Here is a 22,461-nt window from a genome sequence, read left to right on the forward strand (position 1 = left end):
ACCCTTAGCTGTAGTGCTAAATTGTTAAAATTTTGCAGCAGGATATATTTTTTCAGATAGAGTAAAAAATAAATAAATAATTAGCTGAAAGAGTTAGATTTAGTAACAACAGAATCAGTAACAAATTACTGTATTAATTAGATTAAAATACAGCATTTTTTTAAAACTAATATAAAGAATTATGGTTAGCGTAAGTTGCGGGCATTCAGTAATTGTTTTCATTGACCTCCATGTTATGTTTAGTGTGAAGTTTAATGGAATTTTCCATTGTAATTATCACATTACAGTTTTTTCTACTAATCCACAGAATTACGGTTAGTGTCAGTTAGTTACAGATGTTCAATAATTGTTTTACCGAAAAACTTTAAAGTGAGGTTTCAGAAATTTCCTGTACAATTACTGTAGTGATTATTTTGCTACAGGTTTTTTTACTACTAATCCATAGCAGGCAATTAGTTTTTTTTATTTGTCATGTTCACACAAAGCATTTTATATAAATGAGTTTCAGAAATGTACTGGAAAATTACTGTAGTTATTTTACCACTAAAGTAGTAGTTATTTACTGTTTGAGTCAGATGGAGTCTGCCATTTGGTAATAATCTTTGTTGAGATTTGCATGGAACATTTAAAATTTTCATATTCTCCTTTTTTATTATTGTCCATTTCTCTATTTCGATTTTATATTCTGTTCATATAGCACTACAAATGAAAATGAAAAATGACATACTCTGTGTTACGGAACCCCCCCAGCACCCAGAATATGTGCAGTTATATGTATGTATAATAGGTTCCATGTGAGATGCATGTCCCTAATGCATCAGCCCACAGGCTGCGCCCCTGGGCAGAGGGGACAAGATATCCCCCTTCTGACCTCCCCTACCTTTGTAATTCCCACAGTAAATATCGGCAGGCTCCGGCCACCTGTGGATATTGTAATGTATGTCTGGCCTGCCGCTTTTCAATAGGCCTGCCCTCTGTATCTGCGTGATAAATTCTGTGTCCTGTGAGTAAAGTGTTGTCACACTGGAAATACGTGGAGAAGCAGTGATCTTTTATATGCGCCCATGTAACCAAGCAATTCCAGCCAGCGTCCTTCATTCAGACTCCAGCCAAAGCAGAGTGGACCTCCTGAAACACGGGGTGGTACTGAAAGAGGTACTCCAGCACGGTAGACCCCGCTATACTCTTCCCAAAGGGTACTTTCTGAGAAAGAGGAATACACATTCCTTACCTTCAACACCGATAATGAGGGAGAAGATGTCACATTTTTACTTCTTCTCCTCTTCCACCTCCTTTAGTCAGAATGAACCCCCACATTGATGCCCCAGGACTGCAGATCAGGCAATGCTCGCAATTACGGACCCTCTGTGGACTCCAACCATAGAAGATTATGAGCCTCAGATTCCTGATTTTGCGGCCAGACCAAAAATTAAATTTGAAAGTGCGGGCCTCACAGGAAATTGACTATTTCAATTTTTTATTCTCTAAGAAATTAATAAATAACATGGTGTCTCAGAAAAATGTATATGAATAGTAATAAAAATAATAATTCTTCTTGTTACTTATTTTTAGGGCACCATTGATACCATGGTGCTGTACATGTGAAAAGGGGCTACATACAAAATACAAATGTAGATTACAATGAAAAAACTAATAATGACAGAAAGGTTTGAAGGAAGCGGACCTTGCCCTTGTGGGCTTACAGTTTACAGGATAATAATGCAGGAGACAGTAAGTTGGGGGGTTGCGGCAGCTCTGGTGGTGGTAAGAAGGCAGCATGGTCATTGTAGGCTGTACGTTTTCTTGAAGGTGATGGGCTTTTAAGTTTCATCTGAATGCGTTGGATAATCGGACATGTTGGATCATAGAATTCAAGAGAATGGGGATACTCGGGTGATTGGGTGATGAAGGTAGAAGTGTAGAGAAGAGAAGGATGTCTAGGGAAGACCAGAAATTATGTGTGGGAATATAAATGATGATTAGTTTGGAGATATATGGATGACCCAGATTATAGATGGCTTTATAGTTCAATTTTAGTTGTTTTAACCAAATACGTTGGTGAATTGGGAGCCAAAGAAGGAATCTACAGAGGGGAGAAACAAAACAACTAATGCTAAACTATCGGGATTTTCAGGCACCTCACTATTGGGGGGTACCTTTATATAAAATGCCTCCCAGATATTGGCACCTGCGCACCAGGCACGCAGCCAGGAACATAGTACGGCGTGAACAGGGAAGAAGGATGAGTGAGTAAGGAAACTGCTGCAGCTAGGGCAGTGAGTAAGCTGATTTAACCACATGGAGGGAGGAGGGGAAACATGCAGAGATGCCAGCAGATGTTATAGTACCCCTCTCTATGCCCCCTCTTCTTCAAACCCTCATCGACTGTGTAGATGGTGCCAGATTCTTCATCATGAACTCCCACAACCTCTCATCAGGACCAAGTTCTTTCCAAGCCTCTGGAAGAAAGGCCACATTATCCACCTTCTTTTTTGCCAAGATGCCTCTCACCGATTGGACATTCTCAGAACAGAACTGAGCATATTTGGAAACAAGAACTAAAAATTGCTGAGTCTCTCTTTGTCCAATAGGAATAGCTGTCCCCTTGGAAGAAAAGATGATGGACTGGGACTCCTCCTCCTGGTAGGTGAACAGTAGAGACTTGGAAGCTGTCTCCGCCTTGATGTTAACATCCTGCAACTATCTGGAACTAGAAGACACTCTTTCAAGGTCTATCTTAGGATTAGTCTCACCCAGAATATGTATTTTTGGTGGAAGGTTTTCAGAAAACAGGCCATTAGAACCATCACTTGCCGAAGAGGATGAGAGACACCCCTTGTGGGTTCTGCTAGGACAGCTGATCTGGAAGGCTGAGGAAAAAGCAGTCTTTGGAAAGACACGCCAGTCTCCTTTCACTCTACACCTCTTTGGACCGTTCTTGAAACCTGAGGTCAATTTGAATTGCAAGGGAGATTAATTCATCTAGAGAGGCTGGGATGTGACGTACAACCAACTCGTCCTTGATCCTTCCAAATAAACCTTTCCAGAAGGAAGAAACCAAAGCTTCATCATTCAATCCCAGCTCGGAACACAAGGTGCGGTATCTGACAGCATACTGGCTGATGGACAGTTTTCCCTTATGCAGATGGAACAGGGAGCATGAAGGGGAAAAAGCATGACCAGGATCATCAAAGATCTTTCAGAAGGACACCGGGAAGGCCTGTAGGTGCACGGTCACAGGATTTCCTCTCTCCCACAAGGGGATAATGCATGCAGGGGCTTCTGCAAAGTGGGACATTAGGAATTCCACCTTAACCCGATCAGTCGAGAACTGATGGGGCAAAATTTCATAGTGTAAGGTGCACTTATGCAAGAATCCACAGCTCTGTTTAGGGTCTCTGCTGAATCATGGAGGAGCCGTAAATGGAGATTAGCTCCTGGGGTATAAATCGCAGGCAGCTGTGACACCGCTTGGGACACGTTCAGACTGTGCAGACAGGACTGCCACTTGTGACAGATTCAGACTTTTCCAACAGGAGGTCCACTTGGCACAGGTTCAGACTATGCAGACAGTACAGATACTAGTGACAGATTTAGACAGTGGAGATAGAATGGCCACTTGGGAAACAGTTCTGGTACCGCAAATGTGGCTACGGGGTACAGATACTGTCAACGCAGTTTATATGATAACGTGTTTGATTGCATTTACAATGTTTGCGCGTTGACCCTTTAATAACAGGTGAGCACACGCGCACTAGACATGCTGCTGGAACACAGAGAAGGAGGAAGGAGCGAGTGAGGAAGCTGCGGCAGCCGGGGAAATGAGTAAGCTGGTGTCACCACTAGAGGTGAGCAAACATTTCAATGTTCGGTTTGGATTACCTTCGCCAAATTTGCAACGGTCACTGATTAATTCATCGTATATTCGCAGAATATAACCGAACGCCATTCACGTCAATGGGACGCAAAAACAAATGCATACACAACACCTTATAAAGGCCCCAAATGCTGCCAAATTACATCAAATGAGGGACAGAAACCAGGAAAGTGGACTCAATTCACCCACAGTACAAATTGCATCATGGAACTACATCAATCAGCCAGGCAATTGAAAGCATTTACAGCTTTCAATTGAACATCACAGTAAGATGAGGTGGGTGAGGGATCGGTGTAGGCCTCCTTTGCTGGGAGTACTGATACCACAGGCAACACCTCTACTTGCTTCTATTCTGAGCCACACTTAGATGGCACAAATATCAGTTTTGTAGACTACCATTGTCAGAAAAATTTAAGGATAGTAACATGGGTAATTGAGTCCAAGGAAGTGGAGGCCTGATGGTCTCAGAGGCCTACTGATACAGTCAACACGCATGAAGGAGACCCAACCAGGTGTGGTCACATTTCCAAAAACTATTGGCAGACACCACCAAAGTGGCATTAAAGAAGTTGTCCACTACTATAACTTTTTTGTTTTTCATAAATCTTGCTATTATGTGCCACCGAAAACATCTACTGTGTTTATTTTAGCAATATTACCTTTTATCATGCTGTAGCAGCAGATCTTCAGTGCTGGATCCAGCTCTCATGGGGTTAATCGCCAACTTCCTTTCTCCTGACTTATTGTGCTCTAATACTACAAGTTCCATGATGCTTTGCACTGGCTTCTAAGCCTGATCCTAGCACACCCACTCCAAAACACATCAAAACCCCTCCCTCCTCTACCTCCTCTATCTTCAAAAAGATTTGTGATGTCATTTCTGTCCAACCTCCTCTTTTACATTTGTCCAACCCACACTCCATTACACACAGATAGATAGGTAGATAGATAGATAGATATGGGATAGATAGATAGATAGATAGATAGATAATAGATAGATAGATAGATAGATAGATAGATAGATAGATAGATAGATAAATAGATAGAGAGATAAATAGATAGAAATGGGATGGATAGATAGATAGATACATACAGATAAACTATTTCCGTAGTCTAAACCTCTTCACTCCTGGAGCTTTTTTCTTTTTCGTTTATCGCTCCCCTTCTATCCAGAGCCATAATTTTTCCGTCAATATGGCCATGTGGGGGCTTGTCTTTTGCGGGACAAGTTCTACTTTTGAATGACATCATTAGTTTTAGCATGTCGTGTAACAGAAAATGTGAAAAAAATTCAAAGTGCGATGAAATTGCAAAAAAAGTGCAATCCCACACTTGTTTTTTGCTTGGCTTTTTTGCTAGGTTCACTAAATGCTAAGGCTGTGTGCACATGTTGCAGATTTGATTGCAGGTCCGCAGCTTTTTTTGCCACATGGAATTGCATCAAATCCGCACTGTAGTGCACAACCAAAGTAAGTCTAAGGGAGCCGCAGACTTGTTGTGCACATGCTGCGGAAAAAGCCGCACCAAATGCTTTTTTTCCGCAGCATGTCACTTCTTTTGTGTGGAACTGCAGCGTTTCTGCACCCATAGACTTGCATTGAGTCAGGCACATCCGCAGCAAAACTGCAGATGTAAAAAGATCTGAAGTTTTGCTGCGGATGTGGGTCCGAGAAACGCTGCAGTTCGGGAGGAGTGAAGTGTGTAGGTGGTGACTGTGTGCGTGTATGTGTGTGTGGGCGGGGTCTGCAGACTGTTCGGATGTGTGCAGCGCTGTGTGGTACTGTGCGGGTGTGTGCGGGGCTGTGCGGGTGTGTGCGGGACTGTTCGAGTGTGTGCGGGGCTGTGTGGGGGGGTCTTTGGGGGTGTGTGTGCAGGCATCATCTGATGGGACTACAAGTACACAGCATCCAATCTGCAGCCAAACCGGATGTAATCCGGACAGTGGACGTGCACTCTACACTATCCATACATCTATCAATAGATATATCTATCCATAGATATATCCATCCAGATATATCTATAGAAAGATATATGAATAGATAGATGTATGCATCTATAGATCTATCTATATGTAGATCTATCTATCCATCTCATCCATCTATCTATCTGTCTACCTGTGTGTGTAATGGAGTGTGGGTTGGACAAATGTAAAAGAGGATGTTGGACAATAATGACATCACAAATCTTTTGTTCAATAATACATCTTTATTTAGCTTTCAAAAATGCATACAAAAAAGCATTAAAAAACGCATAAAAACAGCGCAAAAACCACACCAAAAACTGCATCAAAAATGCATAAAAACTGCACCAAAAATGGAATCAAAACCACACCAAAAACTACATCAAAACCGCACCAAAAACTACATCAAAACCACGCAAAAACCGCACCAAAAAACTCATCAAAACTGCCAAAAAGCTGCATCAAAAATGCATCAAAACTGCACCAAAAGCTGAATCAAAAACGCATCAATACTGCACCAAAAAATGAATCAAAATCACGCAAAAACTGCACCAAAAACTGCATCAAAAAACAAATCTAAACTGCACAAAAACGCATCAAAACTGCACCAAAAGCTAAATCAAAAACGCAGCAAAAGTGCACCAAAAACGGAATCAAAACCGCACCAAAAACTTCTTCAAAACCACGCAAAATTGCATCAAAACCGCCAAAAACTGCATAAAAAACACATCAAAACTGCAACAAAAACTGAATCAAAACCGCACAAACAACTACATCAAACCGCGCAAAAACCGCACCAAAAAAGCATCAAAATCACACAAAAATTGTATAAAAAACGCATCAAATCCGTGCAAAAAATGCACATAAATGCATCAAAAATGCAGCTGCATTTTCTGCCAGGAGATGAAAATTTTGTGCAGAAAATTCTGCACCCAAATCTGCAACGTGTGCACACAGCCTAAAACTGAGCTGCCATTATGATTCTCCAGGTGATTACGAGTTCATAGACACCAAACATGTCTTGGTTATTTTTTATCTAAGTGGTAAAAACAAATTCCAAACTTTGCTAAAAAATAAATAAAATAATTGCGCTTTTTCTGATACCCGTACGTCTAAATTTCGCTAGATTTCGTGAGATATCGGGTTGGGTGAGGGCTAATTTTTTGCACGCCGAGCTGACTTTTTTAATGATAACACTTTTGTGCAGATATGTTCTTTGATCGCCCATTATTGCATTTTAATGCAATGTCGCGGCGACAAAAAAAACATAATTTTTGCTGTTATTTTTTTTCTCGCTACGCCGTTTAGCGATCCATGTCTGCCATCCAACTGCCTGCCCGTGTATATGTATCCTCCCACAAATACATTACAGCACGCCTCTGTTCGCACAGCCTCTGAAGCATGTGCAGTGTGGTGTTCCACCTTGTTGCAACGTCGATTATTAGGCGGTGCTGGGGAAGCTTCAGCGATTGCTGATGGTTCAGCATACAGCTGGAGTGTACGGGCGACCGGCGGATATGCGAGCAAAGTCTTCGCACCTTCAGGAGCAGGGCTGGTAACCCTGGATAACTTTTCAGGAAGCACTGCACCACCAGGTTCAAGGTGTGAGCCAGGCAAGGAATGTGTTTCAGTTGTGAAAGGGCTATGGCAACCATAAAATTCCTTCTGTTATCACTGACTACCTTGCCTGCCTCAAGATGTACAGTGCCCAGCCATGACTGAGTTTCTTGCTGCAAGAACTCGGACAGAACTTCCACGGTGTGTCTGTTGTCGCCCAAACACTTCATTTCCAACAAAGCCTGCTGACGCTTACCACTAGCTGTTCCATAATGGGACACCTCGTGTGCAACACTGGCAGCTGCGGATGGAGTGGTCTTGCGACTACGGTCTGTGGACGAGCTCCCGCTTCTGCTGAAGGACGAGGAGGAGGAGGAGGGGTGGCGAACGCCTACAGCCAACTGTTTCCTAGACCATGGGCTAGGCAGAACTGTCCCAATATGGCTGTCCCCTGTGGACCCTGCATCCACCACATTAACCCAGTGTGCCGTGATGGACACGTAACGTCCCTGGCTATGCCTACTGGTCCATGCATCTGTTGTGAGGTGCACCTTTCTACTGACAGATTGCCTGAGTGCATGGACAATGAGTTCTTTGACATGCTGGTGGAGGGCTGGGATGCCTTTTCTCGCAAAGAAGTGTCGACTGGGTAGGTCATAGCGTGGCACTGCATAGGCCATCAGGGCTTTTAAAGCTTCGCTTTCAACCAACTGGTAGGGCATCATCTCTAACGAGATTAGTCTAGCAATGTGGGCTTTTAAACCCTGTGTACGCAGATGAGAGGATGAGTACTTCCTTTTCCTAACGAGAGTCTCTTGTAGGGTGAGCTGGACTGAATAGCTGCATATGGTGGAACTAGCGGGGGTAGTGGTGGACATGGCAGACTGAGAGAGGGTTGGTGATGGTATTCTTGCTGTCGGCCTACATACAGTGTTTCCTACCAAGAACCTGGTGATTCCCTGACTGCTTTGGCCTTGCGACGATACCTCCACATTTGCTGCAGGTGGTGTCGTAAATGGTGGGCTTACAGTGAGGGAAGGAATGTAGCGTTGCTGACTAGCTTCATTGTGAGCGGGTGCAACAATGTTACGCGACGTTAGGTAGTTAGTCCAGGCTTGCAAGTGCATGGTGGTTAAATGTCTACGCATGCAAGTTGTATTTAAATTTTTGACATTCTGACCTCTGCTAAAGGTCCTTGAACATTTCTTACAGATCACTTTGCACTGATCATTCGGATCTTGGTTAAAAAATTCCCACACTGCACTCTTCCTACTATCGAATACCTTTTCAGGCATTGCACACTGTGCTACTTTAACCGGATGGCCACGCTGTTCTACAACTGTTTTTGGTTTTGACACATGTTTTTGGCCAGATACAGGCCTGCCAGATGAAAGCTGTTGCGATGTTGATGCCTGCTGCGGCTTCTCCTCCTCCGCTTCAGAGCTACTGCCAGCGGCACCCTGTTCCCCCAATGGCTGCCAATCGGGGTCAACAACTGGGTCATCTATCACCTCCTCTTCTATGTCCTGTGCACCTTCCTCTGTGTCACCATGTAAGCCGGTGCTATAGCGTTCGGGATGGGGCACCATAGTCTCATCAAGGTCAGATTCTGGCTCTGTACACTGCGAGGGCAATGTTGTGATCTGAGTCAATGGAACAGCATAATAATCTAGCTGTGGCTGTGCATCTGTGCACTCCATGTCCGATTCATCTTGTAATGGGAATGGCCTGTTAACAATTTCCCTTTCTAACCCAGGCACGGTATGTGTAAAGAGCTCCATGGAGTAACCTGTTGTATCGCCTGATGCATCCTTTACTGTTGTTCTGCGTGAAGGACACAAGGAAGCGACTTGTTCCTGACCGGGAGCATCCACTGACGATGCGCTGCTTTTAAATTTTGCACTTTCTGAAGAGTAGGCGAAAGAGATAAAGGCAGAGACAGCAAGGAAAGCCAAAACTTTCCTTCTGCTCCGGCTTTAAAAGCGGTTTTCCTACTCCCAGAAAAGGGAGCATTCGAAGCCTTGTGAAGCCAGACAATGATGCTGGCTCAACAACTCAAGACTTAGGTGCTATATTGCTTTTCCCACGACCACCTGATGCTCCACGACCACCACCACTACCATCATTACCAGCTGGCAATGACCGCCCACGGCCACGACCTCTTCCACCAGACTTCCTCATTCTTGGGAAAATGTAACCAAACTAACAACCATTATATGGTACTGTAAAACAAGGTAGAAGGTGTATGTAAGCTTGTTTGGAATTTAAATCTCCTTTTTATATGTGTGGGAGACTGCTGCAAAATTCAGGCCCACTGTATTACACTACACAGTTTGAGTGGCAGAATGTGACTGGCAGATATACGCCACAAACAGGACTGACGCAGATGCACTCAGTGGCAATATAAATCTACCTTTTTATGTGTGGGAGACAGCAGAAAAATCAGGCCCACTGTATTACACTACACAGTTTGAGTGGCAAAAAGTGGCTGGCAGATATGCCTCAAACAGGACTGACTCAGATGCACCTAGTGGCAATATAAATCTACCTTTTTATGTGTGGGAGAATGCAGGAAAAAATCAGGCCCACTGTATTACACTACACAGTTTGAGTGGCAGAAAGTGGCTGGCAGATATGCCACAAACAGGACTGAAGCAGATGCACTCAGTGGCAATCTAAATCTACCTTTTTATGTGTGGGAGAATGCAGGAAAAAATCAGGCCCACTGTATTACACTACACAGTTTGAGTGGCAGAAAGTGGCTGGCAGATATATCAAAAAATACAAGGGCTGTAGTAGAATTTCAATCTCCCTACAATGATCAAAGGACAAGTATGGCAGCAATAAAAAGGACTGCTGCACACAAGAGTGTGGACAAAGAAACAAGAGAACTGTGCAGAAAGAAGCAACAGGATTTTTGCTTTGAAAAAAGCAGTTGGTTTGCACAGCAGCGTACAAACAGCAATGCAGCTATCAGGGAGCCTTATAAGCTACAGAGCTGATGCACAGAAATCTAGCCTCCACTGTCCCTGCAAAGAAAAGGTGGTGTTGGACATTGGAAATCACTACAGCACAAGCGGTTTGGGGGTTAATGTACCCTGCCTAACACTATCCCTGCTTCAGACGAAGCTACAGCAACCTCTCCCTATGCTCAGATTGGCAGCAATAAGATGGCGGTCGACGTGCACGCCCCTTTATAGCCCCTGTGATGCCGCAGAAAGCAAGCCAATCACTGTCATGCCCTTCTCTAAGATGGTGGGGACCGAGACCTATGTCATCACGCTGCCCACACTCTGCGACCACCTTCATTGGCTGAGAAATGGCGCTGAAAGCGTCATACGAAACGTGACTTTGGCGCGAAGATCGCCCACCGCATGGCCGATCCCACACTGAGATCGGCTCGGGTTTCACGAAGCCCAACTTTGCCAAAAGTCGGCAACTTTTGAAATTGTCCAATCCATTTCACTCAACCCTACTCATCACAAATCACCACATAAAGAGAGGGGGAGAACCATGCGGAGACATCAGCAGATGTTACACTAGTCACTGTCTTTCAAATTTTAATGCTGCTTCGGTCCCTTTCCACCATATTGTGTTCACAGCTCTGATTTGTTGTCTCACACTGGAGTCTATGAGACCCTCGTTCTGAGTCTCATAGGCCTATATAGAGAAGTCACTTTAGGCCCACAGAAAACACTGGAGTGAACAGACTATTCATAGGTGCAGTTATATGGTGTGATCAAAAAGAGGAGTGAATTGTGATGGAAACAATAGAAGACTACATATGTATGAACAGTGCTGATACTGGTGGTGGAATAAAACAAAAATGCTGAAGTGGCACTTTAAGCGTGAAGAAATAAAAGTTGTAAGTGTAATTTCAATGCTGCTACCATCACACTCTACTCTTGATAGACATACAATTTCCAACATGACAACACACATCTGTTGCATTTCTGTAGAACAGCGTGAACGTTACTCAGTGACCAAGTGTATTTATTATTCATTTGTATGTAATTTTAATTTTTCCTTTTTCCTTCTTAAGTCACCATCATCTCTATTTTTATGTTTGAGGATGTGAAATACTTCTAATTTTCTAGTAATAAAACAATGTTATTGTACTAACATATATATATATATATATATATATATATATATATATATATATATATATATATATATATATATATATATATATATATAGGACAGGTCACAATGCTAAAGTAGTGTACAACCTCTTTAAGGCAGATTAATGCAGATATGCTTAAAGGGACACTAAACCTTCAACCGGAACTTATATCATAAAATCATTAAGAAGTTACCAGTAAAACAGATTATTTTAATAAATTTACTTAATATTTTTTGTGTTGGTAAAATTGTATCTGATGCATTTGTATTTAACCCCTTAAGCCCCAAGGGTGGTTTGCACGTTAATGACCGGGCCAATTTTTACAATTCTGACCACTGTCCATTTATGAGGTTATAACTCTGGAATGCTTCAAGGGATCCTGATGATTCTGACACTGTTTTCTCGTGACATATTGTACTTCATAATAGTGGTAAAATTTCTTTGATAAGACTTGCATTTATTTGTGAAAAAAATTGAAATTTGGCAAAAATTTAGAAAATTTTGCAATTTTCCAAATTTGAATTTTTATGCCCTTAAATCACAGAGATATGTCACACAAAATACTTAATAAGTAACATTTCCCACATGTCTACTTTACATCAGCACAATTTTGAAACCAATTTTTTTTTGTTAGGGAGTTATAAGGGTTAAAAGTTGACCAGCAATTTCTAATTTTTGCAACACCATTTTTTTTTAGGGACCACATCTCAATTGAAGTCATTTTGAGGGGTCTATTTGATAGAAAATAACCAAGTGTGACACCATTCTAAAAACTGCACCCCTCAACGTGCTCAAAACCACATTCAAGAAGTTTATTAACCCTTCAGGTGTTTCACAGGAATTTTTGGAATGTTTAAATAAAAATGAACATTTAACTTTTTTTCACACAAAATTTACTTCAGCTCCAATTTTATTTATTTTACCAAGGGTAACAGTAGAAAATGGACCACAAACATTCTACAATTTGTCCTGAGTACGCTGACACCCCATATGTGGGGGTAAACCACTGTTTAGGCGCATGGCAGAGCTTGGAAGGGAAGGAGCGCTGTTTGACTTTTCAATGCAAAATTGACAGGAATTGAGATGGGACGGCATGTTGCGTTTGGAGAGCCACTGATGTGCCTAAACATTGAAACCCCCCACAATTGACACCATTTTGGAAATCAGACCACCTAAGGAACTTATCTAGATGTGTGGTGAGGACTTTGACCCACCAAGTGCTTCACAGAAGTTTATAATGCAGAGCCGTAAAAATAAAAAATCTAATTTTTTCACAAAAATGATATTTTCGTCCTAAATTTTTTTATTTTCCCAAGGGTAAGGGAAGAAATTGGACCCCAAACGTTGTTGTGCAATTTGTCCTGAGTACGCTGATACCCCATATGTGGGGGTAAACCACTGTTTGGGTGCATGGCAGAGCTCAGAAGGGAAGGAGCGCTGTTTGACTTTTCAGTGCAAAATTGACAGGAATTGAGATGTGATGCCATGTTGTGTTTTGAGAGCCACTGATGTGCCTAACATTGAAACCCCCAAAAGTGACACAATTTTGGAAAGTAGACGCCCTAAGGAACTTATCTAGATGTGTTGTGAGAGCTTTGAACCCCCAAGTGTTTCACTACAGTTTATAACGCAGAGCCGTGAAAGTAAAAATCATTTTCTTTCCCACAAAAATTATTTTTTAGCCCCCAGTTTTGTATTTTCACAAGGGTAATAGGAGAAATTGGACCCCAAAAGTTGTTGTCCAATTTGTCCTGAGTAGGCTGATACCTCATATGTGGGGGGAACCACCATTTGGGCGCATGGCAGAGCTCGGAAGGGAAGGAGCGCCATTTGGAATGCAGACTTAGATGAATTGGTCTGCAGGCGTCACATTGCATTTGCAGAGCCTCTAATGTACCTAAACAGTAGAAACCCCCCACAAGTGACCCCATATTGGAAACTAGACCCCCCAAGGAACTTATCTAGATGTGTTGTGTGAGAACTTTGAACCCCCAAGTGTTTCACTACAGTTTATAACGCAGAGCCTTGAAAATACAAAATCATTTTTTTTTCAACAATGTGTTTTTAGCCCCCCAAATTTTTGTTTTCCCAAGGGTAACAAGAGAAATCATACCCCAAAAGTTCTCCAATTTGTCGTGAGTATGGTGATACCCCATATGTTGGGGTAAACTTCTGTTTGAGTGCACAGGAGAGCTTGGAAGGGAAGGAGCACTGTTTTACTTTTTCAACGCAGAATTGGCTGGAATTGAGATGGGACGCCATGTCGAGTTTGGAGAGCCCCTGATGTGCCTAAACAGTGGAAACCCCCAATTCTAACTGAAACCCTAACCTAACCTAAGGGGGTGATGAAGGGGGTTTGAAGGGGATGAAGCTATAATTTTTCCATATTTTGGTCCACAGAGTCATGTGAGGTCTCGTTTTTTGTGGGACGAGTTGACGTTTTTATTGGTAACATTTTCGGGCACGTGACATTTTTTGATCGCTTTTTATTCTGATTTTTGTGAGGCAGAATGACCAAAAACAAGCTATTCATGAATTTCTTTTTTGGGGGGCGTTTCTACCGTTCCACGTTTGGTAAAATTGATAAAGCAGTTTTGTTCTTCGGGTCAGTACGATTACAGCGATACCTCATTTATATCATTTTTTTATGTTTTGGCGCTTTTATACGATAAAAACTATTTCACAGAAAAAATAATTACTTTTGGATAACTTTATTCTGAGGACTATAACTTTTTTATTTTTTTGCTGATGATGCTGTATGGCAACTCGTTTTTTGCAGGACAAGATTACATTTTCAGCGGTACCATGGTTATTTATATCTATCTTTTTGATTGCGTGTTACTCCACTTTTTGTTCCCTCGGTATGATAATAAAGCGTTGTTTTTTGCCTCGTTTTTTTTTTTTTTTTTTACCGCATTCACTGAAGGGGTTAACTAGCAGGACAGTTTTATAGGTGGGGTTGTTACGGATGCGGCAATTCTAAATATGTGTACTTTTATTGTTTTTTTTATTATTTAGACAGAGAAATATATTTATGGGAACAATAATTTTTTTTTTCTTTATTTAGGAATTTTTTATTTTTTTTACACATGTGAATATTTTTTTTTTTTTTACTTTATAACATTGCCCGGGGGTGGGCATCATGTTATAGTGACAGATCGCTGATCTGATACTTTGCACAGCACTGTGTCAGATCAGCGATCTGACACGCAGGGCTGCAGGCTTACCAGCGCTTGCTCTGAGCAGGTGCTGGTAAGCCACCTCCCTGCAGGACCCGGTTGTAGCCCCGCAGTCATTTTGGATCTAGAGCCTGCAGGGAGAAGGAGGTAGGAGACCCTCGGAGCAACGCGATCACATCACGTTGCTCCGAGGGTCTCAAGGAAGCACGCAGGGAGCCCCCTCCCTGCGCGATGCTTCCTATGCCGCCGGACACTGCGATCATGTTTGATCGCAGTGTGCCGGGGGTTAATGTGCCAGGGGTGGTCCATGACCGCTCCTGGCACATAGTGCCGGATGTCAGCTGCGATAGTCAGCTGACATCTGGCCACGATCGGCCGTGCTCCCCCCGTGAGCGCCGCCAATCGGCTATGACGTACTATCCTGTCATTGGGAATTAAGTCCCAGGTCACCTTGACAGGATAGTACATCATTTGGGATTATGGGGTTAATTTAACAACTATTTTGGAGATAAAAGAATGTTTTGAAATGTGAATACAATAACTTCAGCAATTATTTTTCTTTTTAAATTGGTTTGGGGTGAATTAGAAGTACTCCAATTGCCCTGGAGATATGTATACAACACTCTAAGGTTTCCTAGGACTGTAGCCAACTCGTTTCAAGCTCTTTAATGCAAACACAGCTTTAGTAATATTTAAACAACCTCACTATTTAGGGTTATAGGCAAATGTTGGTAACTGCTTCCTGGTGTTCTCCTCCTATCACTGTGGATAAGTTATGAGTTGTGCTGTCATCAAATGATCTAGATTCACCAACTGATCACTGCTGCATTCCATGCCTCTGCTTTTTTACTGACTATGATAGTCTCCATTAATTGATGTGATACCTGCATGGTATTATAGGGAAGCCTGCCTGCCCAACACCAGTGGTAATGGTAGCCTTCTCTAGCTAATTAAATCTTCTGCAGTGTGTTAAATGGAAGCCAACTTTTAAGGAGATTCACAAAACTAAATTGCAAATTGTTTGAATATGATGAATTTAGCGAATCCTTAAAAATCAGGCACACATTTGATTCACATTGAATTAAATCATTTATCGCTAAATTATTCACTTCTGTTCACTCCATTGCCACTTTAAGTACTTCCAACTCTAATTAAAGACTTTTCCACAAGTGCCACGTACGTTATAGAACCTGTAGTGGCAAGCAAACACTGAAACACACCTCAGCTGCTCTGCAAATATATTTCTCATTTACGTCTAATTGAATTTATATTTAGAATAACATGTGCATAAAGAAATTGAAAATGAGAGTAATTTATGGGGAATCCTTTACCAGGTTTTTCTAAGCTATCTAAATGCAACATAATGTAGGGGCAGAGACCTTGATTCCTGCGATGTATCACTTACTGGACTGCTTGCTGCACTTTTGAGAAAATTACTGTTTTCCCTGCTGCAGATCTACCAGCTCTCTGAATGCTGAGTTCTATATAACCCTACCCACACCACTGATGTGCAGATTTCTGTGTATACTGTGCATAGACAGAGAGCTGTCAGTGGGGGAGACGGTTATACAACGCTCATGAATATGGAACACTACATGTCAGCAGGTTTACTAGTCCTCTAGTGATAATTTCTTGCTAATAACAGTAAGTGACACATCACTGTAATCAGGTCTCTGTCTCCCACTTTATGCTGCTCTTAGATTAGGTGGCAAAAATCTTGTGATTCTTTTAAAAAAAATTACAGCGAACTAAAATTATCAAAAGATATGGAAAAGAATGGAGATTCCATTTTCACGATGATTCTTAACACACATCAAAATCTACAATAGACTATCTCAGAAGATGCAAGCTGAAGTTTTTACAGTGGCCCTCACAATCCCCTGATCTGAACATCATTGAAAATCTGTGGCTAGACCTCAAAATAGCATGGACGAAAATCCCTCAAATAAAAATTGAAAGACTCTTCTATGGCTACAAAAAGTGTTTACAAGCTATGATAATTCCAGTACTAGTACTAGGTACTAACCATGCAGGGTGTCCAAATTTTTGAATTGGCCCATTTTCCTTTTTGTAATTTTTAAAATGTGAAAGATTTTTTTTTTTTTAAATGGCAGTATACATGCCTTGAGTTGATCAGTTTCACTTTTGGCCCTTCCCTTTTTATCCAAAGGGTCAGAGGGGGAGGCTCCTGCTGCAGTTAGTTGCCTTACAACTAGTGTTGAGCGATACCGTTCGATACTTGAAAGTATCGGTATCGGAAAGTATCGGCCGATACCGGCAAAGTATCGGATCCAATCCGATACCGATACCCGATACCAATACAAGTCAATGGGACTCAAGTATCGGACGGTATTCCTGATGGTTCCCAGGGTCTGAAGGAGAGGAAACTCTCCTTCAGGCCCTGGGATCCATATAAATGTGTAAAAGAAAGAATTAAAATAAAAAATATCGCTATACTCACCTCTCCGACGCAGCCTGGACCTCAGCGAGGGAACCGGCAGCGTTGTTTGTTTAAAATTCGCGCTTTTACTTGGTTACGTGAAGTCCCGGCTTGTGATTGGTCAGGGCGGCCATGTTGCCGGGACGCGGACCAATCACAGCAAGCCGTGACGAAATTACGTCACGGCTTGCTGTGATTGGTCCGCGTCCCGGCAACATGGCCGCCATTAACCAATCACAAGCCGGGACGTCACGGGAGGCTGGACACGCGCCCATTTTAAAAAGCGCGCGTGTCCAGCCTGCAGTGACGTCCCGGCTTATGATTGGTCACGGCGCCATGTTGCCGGGACGCGGACCAATCACAGCAAGCCGTGACGAAATTACGTCACGGCTTGCTGTGATTGGTCCGCGTCCCGGCAACATGGCCGCCATTAACCAATCACAAGCCGTGACGTCACGGGAGGCTGGACACGCGCGCTTTTTAAAATGGGCGCGTGTCCAGCCTCCCGTGACGTCACGGCTTGTGATTGGTTGCGTCTCCCATGTGACTGCGACGCAACCAATCACAACGCCGGAACGTAATTTTAAAATCCTGAAGGACCTGAAATTACGTCACGGCTTGCTGTGATTGGTTGCGTCCCGGTCACATGGGCGGCACGCAACCAATCACAAGCCGGGACTCACGTAAAGGAAAGAAAAGCGCGAATTTTAAACAAAGAACGCTGCCGCTTCCCTCGGTAAGGTGCAGGCTGCGTCGGAGAGGTGAGTATAGCAATATTTTTTATTTTAATTCTCTCTTTTACACATTTTTACATTAATGTTGTTTCGATACCGATACCCGATATCACAAAAATATCGGATCTCGGTATCGGAATTCCGATACAGCAAGTATCGGCCGATACCCGATACTTGCAGTATCGGAATGCTCAACACTACTTACAACCAGACACTGAACAGTACTGGGCAGGCTTATATGGCTGAGCTCTTGACACACACACACATACGATTTCTTTACACACTTTTCTCTTTTAATTGTACAATGAGACAAAACAGGATAAAAGAAAATGAGAAATATTTGTCTACACTTATATAAAGCAAGAAAAGAAAATCACAATTTTATTAAAACTTTATTTCTATGATTAACTTAAAAGGAGAAAAAGATGTTAAAAGAAATTGTGATGAAAATTTAAGGGGATAGTTACAAAGTCTGTCCAAAATCGAACTTCCTATAAGTTATTCTCACAATCATGTCTTACACAGAGCATGAATATTTTGGGGAATTTACTATTTTGTTTGGAATGTACATCCTTATTGTAGCATTAGGAGGTGTTTCCATGCGCCCATCATGGTGGCACTTGTCTTTTACAGGCACAACACTGGGATATTTCAAGGTGGTCCTCATATATGAGATATTGACAGGTTTTAGCAAGTTATTGATATTCACTGCAGATCAGGCTTGGACTGGCCAACAGGAAAACAGGAGAATCCTCCGGTGGGCCACCACCGTCTTCTATCTATATAATCATCTAAGGGCTGCATATGCAGCATCAATAGTGAAAAGATCTAATGTTAAAAATAATTAAAAAAATAAAAAATCATTATATACTCACCTTCCGGCGCCTTTCCCGCTCCTCGCGATGCTCCGGGCCATGCATTGCGGTCTCGCGAGATATATGGCTGGGCAATATACTACATGGCTGTGCTATATACTATGTGGCTGTGTTATATACTACGTGGGCTGTGTTATATACTACATGGGCTGTGTCATATACTACGTGGGCTGTGCTATATACTGCGTGGGCTGTGTTATACACTGCGTGGGTTGTGCTATATACTATGTGGGCTGTGCTATATACTACGTGGGCTGTGCTATATACTGCGTGGGCTGTGTTATATACTATGTGGGCTGTGTTAAACACTGTGTGGGCTGTGCTATATACTGTGTGGGCTGTGCTATATACTACGTGGCTGTGCTATATACTACATGGCTGTGCTATATGCTACATGGCTGTGTTATATGCTACGGGGCTGTGCTGTATGCTACTTGGCTGTGGTATATTTCTCTGCTGTATCTGTGCATCATGAATTGAGGTATGTGTTAAAGAGGGGGGCCCACTGAGACTCTTTCGCCCGGGGCCCTCAAGAACCTGGAGCTGGCCCTGGCTTCACTGATTGGTCATGCCCGGCCGGCCGCGAACAATCAGCGACAGGTGCAGTCCATCAGCGAATTGGCGCGGAATTTGAACCACGCTTCCTAGTTGGTCGCGCCCAGCCGGCCGAATCCTGTGTATAAATTGCATTATTCTGAAAACTTCATAAATAAACTACATACATATTCTAGATTACCCGATGGATTAGAATCGGGCCACCATCTAGTGTATATATATACTTGAATCACTATGTACAGACAAAAGCAGCATCTTATTCATTTATCAATCTACCCAGTCCATTGTCATATAAATTTGTGATTGAGGATAAGGTCACATTTGCATGTAGTTGAAAAGTGGGGCCCTTGGAGTTGGTTGTTGTTGGGCCCTTGGCTCCCCAGTCCGACACTGCTGCAGCTAGAATACTTGGTCCAATTAGTGATAAAGGTGTCAACATTACCAATACACATTATTCAAATTGATTCCATAGAACAGATAGACTCTACCATCGCCCGTCAGTCGTGTGTTGACCTCACACTTGCTCACTAGCTGTAGCAATGTCTTACGCAGAGTTGTAATTTGGTGTTGTCATTTGCTTGCTGAATATTGCAAGTGATTACATTTTCTTCCGGGAACCTCTTATCGTGTCCTTCCCTCAGGTACATCTGGAGTTTTTTGTTTTTTACTCATCTTTGGCGCCTGGCTGTGAGCTTTTCACTGTACTCCCGAGGGCTACAGAAACATGAATCATTACTTTGCCTTCTTCTGAATCATCCACGGGGGACTAAACCGACACTTACTGTCTGATTCAGTCTGTCTCCCTGCATGAGCAAGTGCACAGTCTATGGCTTAGCCCGCTCAGGTAGAGAAATGTCTGCTGTCTGGTTAACACGACAGGAGCTTGGAATTCACGTGTCTACAGTATATTTCTGCTTAGACAGCTTGGAGACTTCTAGGAAATTGCAAAAATAATTTAATTTTGCCTCTTTTTTTGACTGGTTTATCATAAAAAATTAGAAAAAAAATATTAAATGGTCACAACTCACTATTCTACAATTTATTAACTTCCCGTGATTAAGTTTATATGTGAAAAACACATTACTAGAAAGGATTAAAAAGATTTGTAGAACCCTGGTCCAGACAAAAGCCTTGCAAGCCTCCTCCCACCTGCCATCATCCCAGGATCTCCTTCTGATGTATTGGCCCAGAGCAATGTCCTATTGATTAGAAGGGGCACTGAGGATTTCGTCAGGTTGGAGCAGATGTGCAGTGCTTTGGTTGGCAGCCACAGACTACCAACAAGGGTTCTTGTTATCATCTTTGAAAATGACGCTATGAACCTACTGCGATGGATTGGCTATAAGAAACATTTATTTTTTCCAAAATGCTTACTGCGCTTCATGCTGTGAATGACTCTGATGGTGAGCCCCTTTCAAGGTATTCGGTCAGCAGGTTGTTGTTTTGTAATCCAAGAGCAGAATGATGTAGGAGCTGTGACTCTTCTGTCTACATTATACATAGACAGAAAGCTGCTAATCATTGGTGGGCCGGAGTTACACATAACAGTTTACTAGGAAGCACACGTCATGAGTCAACTAGTCTTGTACTGATAATCTCCTGTTGATAATACACTGATTGTATTGAAACAGCAGCACACAGCCCAGTGATTTATACAACGCTGAAATCAGCCTCTCAGCTCCAGCATTATGCTGCTCTCAGATTACATGGCAAAAACTTGCTAACAGATTCCCTTTAATTCCATATCAGCAATGGTGCAATATACCACATTATGTACAGACAGTTGACATCTATAGTTTTTTGACACCTTAATGATGCCTCCAATTTTCTTTTCAGTGCTTTTGCTTATCTCCCCTTCCTCCAAGACCCTTAACTTTTTTGTTTTTAACCACAACACAGCTGTATGAGTTTATTTTAATGCATTAACATGGGAAATAATCCCATGTGAAGTAAAATGATGACAACAAAACCACATTTTCAAAAAAATTTTTTCGTTTAATTTTTCTTTCTGCTATAAAATGTGCATTTTTTTTACATCCAGCAACATGATTCCCCTGGTTGTTTTGATTATTATTGGGATACTAAACTTGTATAGTTTTCTTATTATTTTAGCTGCTTAAATAGTTCTGAACTTTGCAAAAAAAAAAAGTTTATGTTCTGATTTTTCTAGACCCATACTTATTTATTTCTTATGATAGAGTCCTGTGAGGGCTTAATTTTTGCATGCCAGGCTGTAGATTTTGTTGATACCTTATTTAGATACAGTATATATGACTAAAGATGGGAGAATCAATTGAAGGAGTACGGTCCACTGGACAGGGGGGGGAATGACAATAAATACCAGAGTGATCCAGAAACAAAGAGGTTCTGTTTCTGTAGAGACTTCTTGATCCAGAAAATAATAGGCTCTGGATCTGCAGAGACATCTTGAATGTAGCAGAAGTGACAAGCTAGGCGTCACCTCTATTCCTTGTCTATGGGACTGCCAGAAATAGGATAACTCTATAGGATCCAAACAGCTAGAACCCCACTGGCTTGTAGTTTTTTCCTTTATCCAAAAGAACCTAGAAAATGTATAAATCGGAGAGAACTTAGAATTTTGGAAACAGCCCTTTCATGTCGACATGCATTTTGCTTCACTGCTTCTTCCTAGGCTACTTAGATGCAAGGAGAGAACATCAAGTTTTTAAGTAAAGTGTTGAATTTGTTGAAGTTTCATCCACCATGGCACTGTTTGTGTGTAATTTTCAATAAAGCTCCCTGATACAATTGCACTGGGTGCATTGGTTTGTTGGAAGATATTAATGAAATTTAATTTTTTTACATATTACCTACAATGAAATGAAGGGGAACTAAAGTTTACAGGGGATTTGTTTGTGACGCCACCTGTGGTGCTCCGCAATAGGGAAATGGCCGACACTGTGGTTCAGGTCCACTGGGGCAGTTGGTGACGCAGCAGAGATGTTACAGCTCTCCACAGGTAGAGCTAGGCTCCAGGGACGTTAAAGAGTTAAAGTCAATGATGGTGAATGTTGTAGTGCAGGGCAGGTGACGCAGGAAATAACTCTGAGGACACACCAGGGTGCAGTTTCCACATTTTACTCACAGTTTTTAAATGCAGTCCCAAGCCGGGTGCTGTGTCCTCAGGGTCTGGGGTC

The sequence above is a fragment of the Ranitomeya variabilis genome, chromosome 2, assembly GCF_051348905.1.
Source record: "Ranitomeya variabilis isolate aRanVar5 chromosome 2, aRanVar5.hap1, whole genome shotgun sequence".
Lineage (NCBI taxonomy): Eukaryota > Metazoa > Chordata > Amphibia > Anura > Dendrobatidae > Ranitomeya > Ranitomeya variabilis.